We start from the raw sequence: 13,343 nt of genomic DNA, 5'->3' as shown, positions 1-13,343 counted from the left end.
CTACAGTGTGACTCCAGCATTAAAATGTTTGGAAAATGTGTCGGCTTTTATAATCCAGTGTAGAGCAGCATGTGATGATTTGTGCTACAACACCAAGCGCTCAAAGTGACGTCTGCGTTTGTCGTTGAAACTTTCAACTCTTTCATCACTTATGTAGGAAATAAAAAGAGCAGTTGTGCGCCACACGCAGGGAGGCCGTCAGCAGAGTGGCGCAGCGGAAGCGTGCTGGGCCCATAACCCAGAGGTCGATGGATCGAAACCATCCTCTGCTACGTGTGTCCTATGCACGATTCATAAGCATGCCATTGGGTTAGCAAAGTGCCTTCAAATAGTCTGCATCTCCCTTTCTTTAAATTCTGTCCTGAGTTTCTCTCTCGTGTGTGTTTGTGCAAGCTTGACACTTGCGGGACTCTTTAATCTTCACCAATACGGAGATGACCAAATGTGTCTTCGGTTGTTCTGAGGTCTTTGATAGTTTCTTTGAAAGCTTCAACTGAACCTCGAAATCGAAGCAGTTATGTTTATATTGATTTCTCGCGTTAATCATTACGAACCAGGAACAGCCAGCACACTCGGTCGCATTAGTAATTATGTCACGTCTCTACTTAGCAGAGCATTCAAAGGCCCACTGGAAGTAGTAAAGCACTAAAACACTGCAAAACTGAACTCGGGAAAATCATACTGGGAGCTCTGAGCGATGTCTGCATCCAAGCCATCCAATACGGACTCTGAAACCTTGGAATATCAACACTATGATGCGCTACCTTTTACCTGGAGCAAAACGATGGAATTAGAAGAATGCTTACCGCAGGATACAACTGTGCCGCTGTTATTTGGAGCACGGTTTTCACTTGCATGAAAACTACAGCAGAACGTAGAAGGATGATCACTGAGGAGTCCACGCGGGCATGCTGAGGAGATTGTAGGTCGTACATTTCAATGATTACTGACATTTGCGCTGCTGGAGGTACAGTAATCAACAAAGAACAGGGTGTGCTACTCTCGAATCCGGTCAGCACATGATGAAAAGCCAGGAAGTATACCTTGTCAAATTGCCGTCAACAGGGACAAGTTAACCACCAGCTCCACCGGCGCCCGGCTAGCTCAGTCGGTAGAGCATGAGACTCTTAATCTCAGGGTCGTGGGTTCGAGCCCCACGTTGGGCGGTGCCCGTCTCCTTATTAACAAAGTTTCCCGCTCATCCTTGAACCTCTTACACCTCGATGGTACCGAGCACTGCGTTTTAATGCACAGGTGTGATCAAACCGAGATGAAAAGGGCGTATCTAGCTCCTTGCCCGAGAGATAAATCAAGGGTTCCGCAGATAATCCCTTGGCTCCGGTCACCCGGACGCAGATAGGAGCTGCAGCCATCATAACTTGTATGAAAACTAAGAAGAGCTCCTGTCTATTTACAGTTTCATTTACTCTAGCGTTTCCTTAAACATTGCGTGTACGAAGGCTAAGAAATTGGAGAGCTATTCTAATACAATAACTATTAGGAATCTTTTGGGCATAACAGTTTCACTGTGATTTTGCAGGTAACACGTACGTTGGGAAAACATTTTGAACGCGATCAATAACCGCACTGGAAAAATGTGGGAAAGAAAGGGCGAAAAGCGACTCTTCAACATGTGGAAATATCTTCCTGAGCGGAGCCCTCTTCTCGAAGCTCAACACTCTGCAAGAGTCACTTCTCCCAACTTGCGCCCGCAGGTTTCCGTAGTGTGCCTGCAAAGAGCCATCCGCTTGAGACAGGTGCACCTCCCGATTTCATTGAACTAAGCTAGATGCACAATTTCTAATGCAGCCTTCATCACAATAGACAGTTCATTTCTCGAAAGCTTGTCGTAAAAAAAGGAAACAAAGAACGAAAACGTATAGCTGACAATCTTCTGAAGATGCAGATTCAGCTTTGGGGAAATGGACATTTTATGTATGCAGATGCTTTTCAAGCGCTGGTTTTAGAACGTCGCTGTGCTTCCAGCATCCTTTTCAGCCTTCTAAACTGGCTACCGAGGTGCCGATCACATTGTAAAGCGGTTGAGAGGCCGGAGCTGCTCAAACCGCTCTTGCCGTTTCCCATCAATCAAAAGCACTATGTTGTTTCTTTGTATGGAAAGCTTTTCAAGTCTGGCATCGACACGCACCTTTCCTGAAACGTCCAAAAGGTGAATGCTTCGCAAAGAAATCCAGTCTACCTTCAGGGGGCATGATGTTGAAATCGGAATGAGCCCTGGGTGGGCTTGAAGCAGCAGCTGTTCAGTTAACAGCTGCACAGAAACGCACCCCGCTTGCTTTGTATCATTCGCAAGTTTCTGGTTAAAGAGTAAAAAAGGCTGGAATTCTTCTGCCAGCCGGCAGGATTTCTTCTGCACTCACCCAGAAAAGCCAAGAATTGTATTTCATCTTTCGCAAGCTGTATTTTCCAGGAGGAGAATGAATACTTGCATTAAACTGAATCAAGCCGACAGAGACGCACAGCCGTTGTTTTTCTCCATGGGAAGTTTTTCGTTAAGGAAAAACACCGTTGTCATTTTCTTGCCAGCCGGCGGTATTTCTTGTGCAGCGATGAGCCAGATTTGTATTTCGTATTTCGCAAGTTGTGTGAATTTCTTGAAGTTGAAAGTGAATTCGCTCCAGAAAAGAAATGTCCAGTCGCATGAAAGCCGTGGCTGTTTGTTAAACCGCAGGACCTGAGCTTGCGTTCTGTTTCTCATGGCGTTCGCAAAGGCGATTCCTGCCTTTAAAACTGCTGTGACTGCGACTGAAAGTGGCGTGTGGCGCAGCTTCTAAAGTCTTGTTGACGCTCCTCGATGTTGCTTTCTCTCTGCCTAAGGAAGTTCGATTGTCGCGTCGGAACGGGGAGACCTAATCCTTCCAGCTTTAAGCCACCCTTCAGTCTTCTGAAGGGTGTCCGAGTGCTAGCATGTCATTTGGCTTTTTTTTGGGGGGAAGCGGAGAGCGACATTGAAAAAGGTTACCGCCGCCGCCTCGCCCTCCGTGTTAAATGATCGCAAGCCGGCGGCGGCGGCGCTCCCTGTAGTCGTGGCCGAGCGGTTAAGACGATGGGCTAGAAAGCCATTGGGGTCTCCCCGCGTCGGCTCGAATCCTGCCCACTACGGCGCCCTTCTCCTGTCGCTTCGGCCTGCCCAGAAAAAGGCGGAGTGCCGTTTCTCTCTTCCTGCTTCTTGTACAAACGCTAAATCGCTTGGACCTGCTGCCTTGGAAGTAATGTCTTCAACATCCACCAGTGACATTTCACAGCTGGAAGCACACAGCCACGCTTTTGGCATTGGCATGTCTTTTGCGCCCTACTTCCAGCCTTTGAAGACCTAATTATTCAAACTGAAAGAACCGGCTGAATGAGTGTTTGCAGTGCACCAGGAGGAGCAGGGACCATAGCATTGGAGGGGTGAGGATGGCGCAGATGGAAACGTTTTCATGCGCTCCTCTGGGAGGAATGAAAAGAAAAGACGAAACCGGAAACAGTAGTAGCCGCAAGAGGAAGTGTCTTCAAGCGCCAAGCAAGCGCTCCTCGTTAGTATAGTGGTGCGTATCCCCGCCTGTCACGTGGGAGACCAGGGATGGATTGCTTGACGGCGAGCCAGGTTGCTTTTCTCCCATCAGATTCCAACCGCTAATGCTAACGCAGTGTGTGGGAGCTTACATGCTTTTCCTTTCCCGTCTTTTTCGGACGACTATTCCAAAGGGGTAACCTGAAGGAATAGGGGCCTGAAGACACGAGGCATTCTTAAACCAGCACTGGGCTGCACGGCCTTCTGTTGTGATCAGGTTATATTCGAGTCAAAAAGCCAGAGCATCCGCTTCCATCCTATGGAGCACGAGCTAAATCGGAAGAGGCAGGGGATACACCTACGCCTATCGGCGCACGTTCCCTGCGTCAGGCTGCTTCACCCATTTGCACCCGACTGGAGACGGCACTGAGCAAGCTTTTTGTCAGGAGTGGGATTCGAACCCACGCCTCCAGGGGAGACTGCGACCTGAACGCAGCGCCTTAGACCGCTCGGCCATCCTGACGCGGGCCCCCTGTCCCGGGGCGGTCTGATGAGCCACCGCGATCCCACTACGCTCCTCGAGTATCGCACTGTTATTAATACTACAGTGTGACTCCAGCATTAAAATGTTTGGAAAATGTGTCGGCTTTTATAATCCAGTGTAGAGCAGCATGTGATGATTTGTGCTACAACACCAAGCGCTCAAAGTGACGTCTGCGTTTGTCGTTGAAACTTTCAACTCTTTCATCACTTATGTAGGAAATAAAAAGAGCAGTTGTGCGCCACACACAGGGAGGCCGTCAGCAGAGTGGCGCAGCGGAAGCGTGCTGGGCCCATAACCCAGAGGTCGATGGATCGAAACCATCCTCTGCTACGTGTGTCCTATGCACGATTCATAAGCATGCCATTGGGTTAGCAAAGTGCCTTCAAATAGTCTGCATCTCCCTTTCTTTAAATTCTGTCCTGAGTTTCTCTCTCGTGTGTGTTTGTGCAAGCTTGACACTTGCGGGACTCTTTAATCTTCACCAATACGGAGATGACCAAATGTGTCTTCGGTTGTTCTGAGGTCTTTGATAGTTTCTTTGAAAGCTTCAACTGAACCTCGAAATCGAAGCAGTTATGTTTATATTGATTTCTCGCGTTAATCATTACGAACCAGGAACAGCCAGCACACTCGGTCGCATTAGTAATTATGTCACGTCTCTACTTAGCAGAGCATTCAAAGGCCCACTGGAAGTAGTAAAGCACTAAAACACTGCAAAACTGAACTCGGGAAAATCATACTGGGAGCTCTGAGCGATGTCTGCATCCAAGCCATCCAATACGGACTCTGAAACCTTGGAATATCAACACTATGATGCGCTACCTTTTACCTGGAGCAAAACGATGGAATTAGAAGAATGCTTACCGCAGGATACAACTGTGCCGCTGTTATTTGGAGCACGGTTTTCACTTGCATGAAAACTACAGCAGAACGTAGAAGGATGATCACTGAGGAGTCCACGCGGGCATGCTGAGGAGATTGTAGGTCGTACATTTCAATGATTACTGACATTTGCGCTGCTGGAGGTACAGTAATCAACAAAGAACAGGGTGTGCTACTCTCGAATCCGGTCAGCACATGATGAAAAGCCAGGAAGTATACCTTGTCAAATTGCCGTCAACAGGGACAAGTTAACCACCAGCTCCACCGGCGCCCGGCTAGCTCAGTCGGTAGAGCATGAGACTCTTAATCTCAGGGTCGTGGGTTCGAGCCCCACGTTGGGCGGTGCCCGTCTCCTTATTAACAAAGTTTCCCGCTCATCCTTGAACCTCTTACACCTCGATGGTACCGAGCACTGCGTTTTAATGCACAGGTGTGATCAAACCGAGATGAAAAGGGCGTATCTAGCTCCTTGCCCGAGAGATAAATCAAGGGTTCCGCAGATAATCCCTTGGCTCCGGTCACCCGGACGCAGATAGGAGCTGCAGCCATCATAACTTGTATGAAAACTAAGAAGAGCTCCTGTCTATTTACAGTTTCATTTACTCTAGCGTTTCCTTAAACATTGCGTGTACGAAGGCTAAGAAATTGGAGAGCTATTCTAATACAATAACTATTAGGAATCTTTTGGGCATAACAGTTTCACTGTGATTTTGCAGGTAACACGTACGTTGGGAAAACATTTTGAACGCGATCAATAACCGCACTGGAAAAATGTGGGAAAGAAAGGGCGAAAAGCGACTCTTCAACATGTGGAAATATCTTCCTGAGCGGAGCCCTCTTCTCGAAGCTCAACACTCTGCAAGAGTCACTTCTCCCAACTTGCGCCCGCAGGTTTCCGTAGTGTGCCTGCAAAGAGCCATCCGCTTGAGACAGGTGCACCTCCCGATTTCATTGAACTAAGCTAGATGCACAATTTCTAATGCAGCCTTCATCACAATAGACAGTTCATTTCTCGAAAGCTTGTCGTAAAAAAAGGAAACAAAGAACGAAAACGTATAGCTGACAATCTTCTGAAGATGCAGATTCAGCTTTGGGGAAATGGACATTTTATGTATGCAGATGCTTTTCAAGCGCTGGTTTTAGAACGTCGCTGTGCTTCCAGCATCCTTTTCAGCCTTCTAAACTGGCTACCGAGGTGCCGATCACATTGTAAAGCGGTTGAGAGGCCGGAGCTGCTCAAACCGCTCTTGCCGTTTCCCATCAATCAAAAGCACTATGTTGTTTCTTTGTATGGAAAGCTTTTCAAGTCTGGCATCGACACGCACCTTTCCTGAAACGTCCAAAAGGTGAATGCTTCGCAAAGAAATCCAGTCTACCTTCAGGGGGCATGATGTTGAAATCGGAATGAGCCCTGGGTGGGCTTGAAGCAGCAGCTGTTCAGTTAACAGCTGCACAGAAACGCACCCCGCTTGCTTTGTATCATTCGCAAGTTTGTGGTTAAAGAGTAAAAAAGGCTGGAATTCTTCTGCCAGCCGGCAGGATTTCTTCTGCACTCACCCAGAAAAGCCAAGAATTGTATTTCATCTTTCGCAAGCTGTATTTTCCAGGAGGAGAATGAATACTTGCATTAAACTGAATCAAGCCGACAGAGACGCACAGCCGTTGTTTTTCTCCATGGGAAGTTTTTCGTTAAGGAAAAACACCGTTGTCATTTTCTTGCCAGCCGGCGGTATTTCTTGTGCAGCGATGAGCCAGATTTGTATTTCGTATTTCGCAAGTTGTGTGAATTTCTTGAAGTTGAAAGTGAATTCGCTCCAGAAAAGAAATGTCCAGTCGCATGAAAGCCGTGGCTGTTTGTTAAACCGCAGGACCTGAGCTTGCGTTCTGTTTCTCATGGCGTTCGCAAAGGCGATTCCTGCCTTTAAAACTGCTGTGACTGCGACTGAAAGTGGCGTGTGGCGCAGCTTCTAAAGTCTTGTTGACGCTCCTCGATGTTGCTTTCTCTCTGCCTAAGGAAGTTCGATTGTCGCGTCGGAACGGGGAGACCTAATCCTTCCAGCTTTAAGCCACCCTTCAGTCTTCTGAAGGGTGTCCGAGTGCTAGCATGTCATTTGGCTTTTTTTTGGGGGGAAGCGGAGAGCGACATTGAAAAAGGTTACCGCCGCCGCCTCGCCCTCCGTGTTAAATGATCGCAAGCCGGCGGCGGCGGCGCTCCCTGTAGTCGTGGCCGAGCGGTTAAGGCGATGGGCTAGAAAGCCATTGGGGTCTCCCCGCGTCGGCTCGAATCCTGCCCACTACGGCGCCCTTCTCCTGTCGCTTCGGCCTGCCCAGAAAAAGGCGGAGTGCCGTTTCTCTCTTCCTGCTTCTTGTACAAACGCTAAATCGCTTGGACCTGCTGCCTTGGAAGTAATGTCTTCAACATCCACCAGTGACATTTCACAGCTGGAAGCACACAGCCACGCTTTTGGCATTGGCATGTCTTTTGCGCCCTACTTCCAGCCTTTGAAGACCTAATTATTCAAACTGAAAGAACCGGCTGAATGAGTGTTTGCAGTGCACCAGGAGGAGCAGGGACCATAGCATTGGAGGGGTGAGGATGGCGCAGATGGAAACGTTTTCATGCGCTCCTCTGGGAGGAATGAAAAGAAAAGACGAAACCGGAAACAGTAGTAGCCGCAAGAGGAAGTGTCTTCAAGCGCCAAGCAAGCGCTCCTCGTTAGTATAGTGGTGCGTATCCCCGCCTGTCACGTGGGAGACCAGGGATGGATTGCTTGACGGCGAGCCAGGTTGCTTTTCTCCCATCAGATTCCAACCGCTAATGCTAACGCAGTGTGTGGGAGCTTACATGCTTTTCCTTTCCCGTCTTTTTCGGACGACTATTCCAAAGGGGTAACCTGAAGGAATAGGGGCCTGAAGACACGAGGCATTCTTAAACCAGCACTGGGCTGCACGGCCTTCTGTTGTGATCAGGTTATATTCGAGTCAAAAAGCCAGAGCATCCGCTTCCATCCTATGGAGCACGAGCTAAATCGGAAGAGGCAGGGGATACACCTACGCCTATCGGCGCACGTTCCCTGCGTCAGGCTGCTTCACCCATTTGCACCCGACTGGAGACGGCACTGAGCAAGCTTTTTGTCAGGAGTGGGATTCGAACCCACGCCTCCAGGGGAGACTGCGACCTGAACGCAGCGCCTTAGACCGCTCGGCCATCCTGACGCGGGCCCCCTGTCCCGGGGCGGTCTGATGAGCCACCGCGATCCCACTACGCTCCTCGAGTATCGCACTGTTATTAATACTACAGTGTGACTCCAGCATTAAAATGTTTGGAAAATGTGTCGGCTTTTATAATCCAGTGTAGAGCAGCATGTGATGATTTGTGCTACAACACCAAGCGCTCAAAGTGACGTCTGCGTTTGTCGTTGAAACTTTCAACTCTTTCATCACTTATGTAGGAAATAAAAAGAGCAGTTGTGCGCCACACGCAGGGAGGCCGTCAGCAGAGTGGCGCAGCGGAAGCGTGCTGGGCCCATAACCCAGAGGTCGATGGATCGAAACCATCCTCTGCTACGTGTGTCCTATGCACGATTCATAAGCATGCCATTGGGTTAGCAAAGTGCCTTCAAATAGTCTGCATCTCCCTTTCTTTAAATTCTGTCCTGAGTTTCTCTCTCGTGTGTGTTTGTGCAAGCTTGACACTTGCGGGACTCTTTAATCTTCACCAATACGGAGATGACCAAATGTGTCTTCGGTTGTTCTGAGGTCTTTGATAGTTTCTTTGAAAGCTTCAACTGAACCTCGAAATCGAAGCAGTTATGTTTATATTGATTTCTCGCGTTAATCATTACGAACCAGGAACAGCCAGCACACTCGGTCGCATTAGTAATTATGTCACGTCTCTACTTAGCAGAGCATTCAAAGGCCCACTGGAAGTAGTAAAGCACTAAAACACTGCAAAACTGAACTCGGGAAAATCATACTGGGAGCTCTGAGCGATGTCTGCATCCAAGCCATCCAATACGGACTCTGAAACCTTGGAATATCAACACTATGATGCGCTACCTTTTACCTGGAGCAAAACGATGGAATTAGAAGAATGCTTACCGCAGGATACAACTGTGCCGCTGTTATTTGGAGCACGGTTTTCACTTGCATGAAAACTACAGCAGAACGTAGAAGGATGATCACTGAGGAGTCCACGCGGGCATGCTGAGGAGATTGTAGGTCGTACATTTCAATGATTACTGACATTTGCGCTGCTGGAGGTACAGTAATCAACAAAGAACAGGGTGTGCTACTCTCGAATCCGGTCAGCACATGATGAAAAGCCAGGAAGTATACCTTGTCAAATTGCCGTCAACAGGGACAAGTTAACCACCAGCTCCACCGGCGCCCGGCTAGCTCAGTCGGTAGAGCATGAGACTCTTAATCTCAGGGTCGTGGGTTCGAGCCCCACGTTGGGCGGTGCCCGTCTCCTTATTAACAAAGTTTCCCGCTCATCCTTGAACCTCTTACACCTCGATGGTACCGAGCACTGCGTTTTAATGCACAGGTGTGATCAAACCGAGATGAAAAGGGCGTATCTAGCTCCTTGCCCGAGAGATAAATCAAGGGTTCCGCAGATAATCCCTTGGCTCCGGTCACCCGGACGCAGATAGGAGCTGCAGCCATCATAACTTGTATGAAAACTAAGAAGAGCTCCTGTCTATTTACAGTTTCATTTACTCTAGCGTTTCCTTAAACATTGCGTGTACGAAGGCTAAGAAATTGGAGAGCTATTCTAATACAATAACTATTAGGAATCTTTTGGGCATAACAGTTTCACTGTGATTTTGCAGGTAACACGTACGTTGGGAAAACATTTTGAACGCGATCAATAACCGCACTGGAAAAATGTGGGAAAGAAAGGGCGAAAAGCGACTCTTCAACATGTGGAAATATCTTCCTGAGCGGAGCCCTCTTCTCGAAGCTCAACACTCTGCAAGAGTCACTTCTCCCAACTTGCGCCCGCAGGTTTCCGTAGTGTGCCTGCAAAGAGCCATCCGCTTGAGACAGGTGCACCTCCCGATTTCATTGAACTAAGCTAGATGCACAATTTCTAATGCAGCCTTCATCACAATAGACAGTTCATTTCTCGAAAGCTTGTCGTAAAAAAAGGAAACAAAGAACGAAAACGTATAGCTGACAATCTTCTGAAGATGCAGATTCAGCTTTGGGGAAATGGACATTTTATGTATGCAGATGCTTTTCAAGCGCTGGTTTTAGAACGTCGCTGTGCTTCCAGCATCCTTTTCAGCCTTCTAAACTGGCTACCGAGGTGCCGATCACATTGTAAAGCGGTTGAGAGGCCGGAGCTGCTCAAACCGCTCTTGCCGTTTCCCATCAATCAAAAGCACTATGTTGTTTCTTTGTATGGAAAGCTTTTCAAGTCTGGCATCGACACGCACCTTTCCTGAAACGTCCAAAAGGTGAATGCTTCGCAAAGAAATCCAGTCTACCTTCAGGGGGCATGATGTTGAAATCGGAATGAGCCCTGGGTGGGCTTGAAGCAGCAGCTGTTCAGTTAACAGCTGCACAGAAACGCACCCCGCTTGCTTTGTATCATTCGCAAGTTTCTGGTTAAAGAGTAAAAAAGGCTGGAATTCTTCTGCCAGCCGGCAGGATTTCTTCTGCACTCACCCAGAAAAGCCAAGAATTGTATTTCATCTTTCGCAAGCTGTATTTTCCAGGAGGAGAATGAATACTTGCATTAAACTGAATCAAGCCGACAGAGACGCACAGCCGTTGTTTTTCTCCATGGGAAGTTTTTCGTTAAGGAAAAACACCGTTGTCATTTTCTTGCCAGCCGGCGGTATTTCTTGTGCAGCGATGAGCCAGATTTGTATTTCGTATTTCGCAAGTTGTGTGAATTTCTTGAAGTTGAAAGTGAATTCGCTCCAGAAAAGAAATGTCCAGTCGCATGAAAGCCGTGGCTGTTTGTTAAACCGCAGGACCTGAGCTTGCGTTCTGTTTCTCATGGCGTTCGCAAAGGCGATTCCTGCCTTTAAAACTGCTGTGACTGCGACTGAAAGTGGCGTGTGGCGCAGCTTCTAAAGTCTTGTTGACGCTCCTCGATGTTGCTTTCTCTCTGCCTAAGGAAGTTCGATTGTCGCGTCGGAACGGGGAGACCTAATCCTTCCAGCTTTAAGCCACCCTTCAGTCTTCTGAAGGGTGTCCGAGTGCTAGCATGTCATTTGGCTTTTTTTTGGGGGGAAGCGGAGAGCGACATTGAAAAAGGTTACCGCCGCCGCCTCGCCCTCCGTGTTAAATGATCGCAAGCCGGCGGCGGCGGCGCTCCCTGTAGTCGTGGCCGAGCGGTTAAGGCGATGGGCTAGAAAGCCATTGGGGTCTCCCCGCGTCGGCTCGAATCCTGCCCACTACGGCGCCCTTCTCCTGTCGCTTCGGCCTGCCCAGAAAAAGGCGGAGTGCCGTTTCTCTCTTCCTGCTTCTTGTACAAACGCTAAATCGCTTGGACCTGCTGCCTTGGAAGTAATGTCTTCAACATCCACCAGTGACATTTCACAGCTGGAAGCACACAGCCACGCTTTTGGCATTGGCATGTCTTTTGCGCCCTACTTCCAGCCTTTGAAGACCTAATTATTCAAACTGAAAGAACCGGCTGAATGAGTGTTTGCAGTGCACCAGGAGGAGCAGGGACCATAGCATTGGAGGGGTGAGGATGGCGCAGATGGAAACGTTTTCATGCGCTCCTCTGGGAGGAATGAAAAGAAAAGACGAAACCGGAAACAGTAGTAGCCGCAAGAGGAAGTGTCTTCAAGCGCCAAGCAAGCGCTCCTCGTTAGTATAGTGGTGCGTATCCCCGCCTGTCACGTGGGAGACCAGGGATGGATTGCTTGACGGCGAGCCAGGTTGCTTTTCTCCCATCAGATTCCAACCGCTAATGCTAACGCAGTGTGTGGGAGCTTACATGCTTTTCCTTTCCCGTCTTTTTCGGACGACTATTCCAAAGGGGTAACCTGAAGGAATAGGGGCCTGAAGACACGAGGCATTCTTAAACCAGCACTGGGCTGCACGGCCTTCTGTTGTGATCAGGTTATATTCGAGTCAAAAAGCCAGAGCATCCGCTTCCATCCTATGGAGCACGAGCTAAATCGGAAGAGGCAGGGGATACACCTACGCCTATCGGCGCACGTTCCCTGCGTCAGGCTGCTTCACCCATTTGCACCCGACTGGAGACGGCACTGAGCAAGCTTTTTGTCAGGAGTGGGATTCGAACCCACGCCTCCAGGGGAGACTGCGACCTGAACGCAGCGCCTTAGACCGCTCGGCCATCCTGACGCGGGCCCCCTGTCCCGGGGCGGTCTGATGAGCCACCGCGATCCCACTACGCTCCTCGAGTATCGCACTGTTATTAATACTACAGTGTGACTCCAGCATTAAAATGTTTGGAAAATGTGTCGGCTTTTATAATCCAGTGTAGAGCAGCATGTGATGATTTGTGCTACAACACCAAGCGCTCAAAGTGACGTCTGCGTTTGTCGTTGAAACTTTCAACTCTTTCATCACTTATGTAGGAAATAAAAAGAGCAGTTGTGCGCCACACGCAGGGAGGCCGTCAGCAGAGTGGCGCAGCGGAAGCGTGCTGGGCCCATAACCCAGAGGTCGATGGATCGAAACCATCCTCTGCTACGTGTGTCCTATGCACGATTCATAAGCATGCCATTGGGTTAGCAAAGTGCCTTCAAATAGTCTGCATCTCCCTTTCTTTAAATTCTGTCCTGAGTTTCTCTCTCGTGTGTGTTTGTGCAAGCTTGACACTTGCGGGACTCTTTAATCTTCACCAATACGGAGATGACCAAATGTGTCTTCGGTTGTTCTGAGGTCTTTGATAGTTTCTTTGAAAGCTTCAACTGAACCTCGAAATCGAAGCAGTTATGTTTATATTGATTTCTCGCGTTAATCATTACGAACCAGGAACAGCCAGCACACTCGGTCGCATTAGTAATTATGTCACGTCTCTACTTAGCAGAGCATTCAAAGGCCCACTGGAAGTAGTAAAGCACTAAAACACTGCAAAACTGAACTCGGGAAAATCATACTGGGAGCTCTGAGCGATGTCTGCATCCAAGCCATCCAATACGGACTCTGAAACCTTGGAATATCAACACTATGATGCGCTACCTTTTACCTGGAGCAAAACGATGGAATTAGAAGAATGCTTACCGCAGGATACAACTGTGCCGCTGTTATTTGGAGCACGGTTTTCACTTGCATGAAAACTACAGCAGAACGTAGAAGGATGATCACTGAGGAGTCCACGCGGGCATGCTGAGGAGATTGTAGGTCGTACATTTCAATGATTACTGACATTTGCGCTGCTGGAGGTACAGTAATCAACAAAGA

At 48.6% G+C, this 13,343-nt stretch overlaps 10 non-coding genes across 10 annotated transcripts; 7 read left to right on the top strand and 3 right to left on the bottom strand.

Moving 5' to 3' along the window:
- Nucleotides 1–200: 200 nt before the first annotated feature.
- Nucleotides 201–272, top strand: trnam-cau (transfer RNA methionine (anticodon CAU)). The gene has a single exon. It is a non-coding gene; the product is annotated as a tRNA-Met (tRNA).
- Nucleotides 273–1,093: 821 nt separating this feature from the next.
- trnak-cuu (transfer RNA lysine (anticodon CUU)) lies at nucleotides 1,094–1,166 on the top strand. The gene has a single exon. It is a non-coding gene; the product is annotated as a tRNA-Lys (tRNA).
- A 2,791-nt stretch (nucleotides 1,167–3,957) lies between these two features.
- On the bottom strand, nucleotides 3,958–4,040 carry trnal-cag (transfer RNA leucine (anticodon CAG)). Its single transcript has one exon. It is a non-coding gene; the product is annotated as a tRNA-Leu (tRNA).
- A 279-nt stretch (nucleotides 4,041–4,319) lies between these two features.
- trnam-cau (transfer RNA methionine (anticodon CAU)) lies at nucleotides 4,320–4,391 on the top strand. Its single transcript has one exon. It is a non-coding gene; the product is annotated as a tRNA-Met (tRNA).
- Nucleotides 4,392–5,212: 821 nt separating this feature from the next.
- On the top strand, nucleotides 5,213–5,285 carry trnak-cuu (transfer RNA lysine (anticodon CUU)). Its single transcript has one exon. It is a non-coding gene; the product is annotated as a tRNA-Lys (tRNA).
- Nucleotides 5,286–8,076: 2,791 nt separating this feature from the next.
- Nucleotides 8,077–8,159, bottom strand: trnal-cag (transfer RNA leucine (anticodon CAG)). Its single transcript has one exon. It is a non-coding gene; the product is annotated as a tRNA-Leu (tRNA).
- Nucleotides 8,160–8,438: 279 nt separating this feature from the next.
- On the top strand, nucleotides 8,439–8,510 carry trnam-cau (transfer RNA methionine (anticodon CAU)). Its single transcript has one exon. It is a non-coding gene; the product is annotated as a tRNA-Met (tRNA).
- Nucleotides 8,511–9,331: 821 nt separating this feature from the next.
- Nucleotides 9,332–9,404, top strand: trnak-cuu (transfer RNA lysine (anticodon CUU)). Its single transcript has one exon. It is a non-coding gene; the product is annotated as a tRNA-Lys (tRNA).
- Nucleotides 9,405–12,195: 2,791 nt separating this feature from the next.
- trnal-cag (transfer RNA leucine (anticodon CAG)) lies at nucleotides 12,196–12,278 on the bottom strand. Its single transcript has one exon. It is a non-coding gene; the product is annotated as a tRNA-Leu (tRNA).
- Nucleotides 12,279–12,557: 279 nt separating this feature from the next.
- trnam-cau (transfer RNA methionine (anticodon CAU)) lies at nucleotides 12,558–12,629 on the top strand. The gene has a single exon. It is a non-coding gene; the product is annotated as a tRNA-Met (tRNA).
- Nucleotides 12,630–13,343: the final 714 nt, after the last annotated feature.

Source organism: Lepisosteus oculatus, unplaced genomic scaffold, assembly GCF_040954835.1.
Source record: "Lepisosteus oculatus isolate fLepOcu1 unplaced genomic scaffold, fLepOcu1.hap2 HAP2_SCAFFOLD_95, whole genome shotgun sequence".
Classification (NCBI taxonomy): domain Eukaryota; kingdom Metazoa; phylum Chordata; class Actinopteri; order Semionotiformes; family Lepisosteidae; genus Lepisosteus; species Lepisosteus oculatus.
This window is presented reverse-complemented; position numbering and strand designations above follow the sequence as displayed.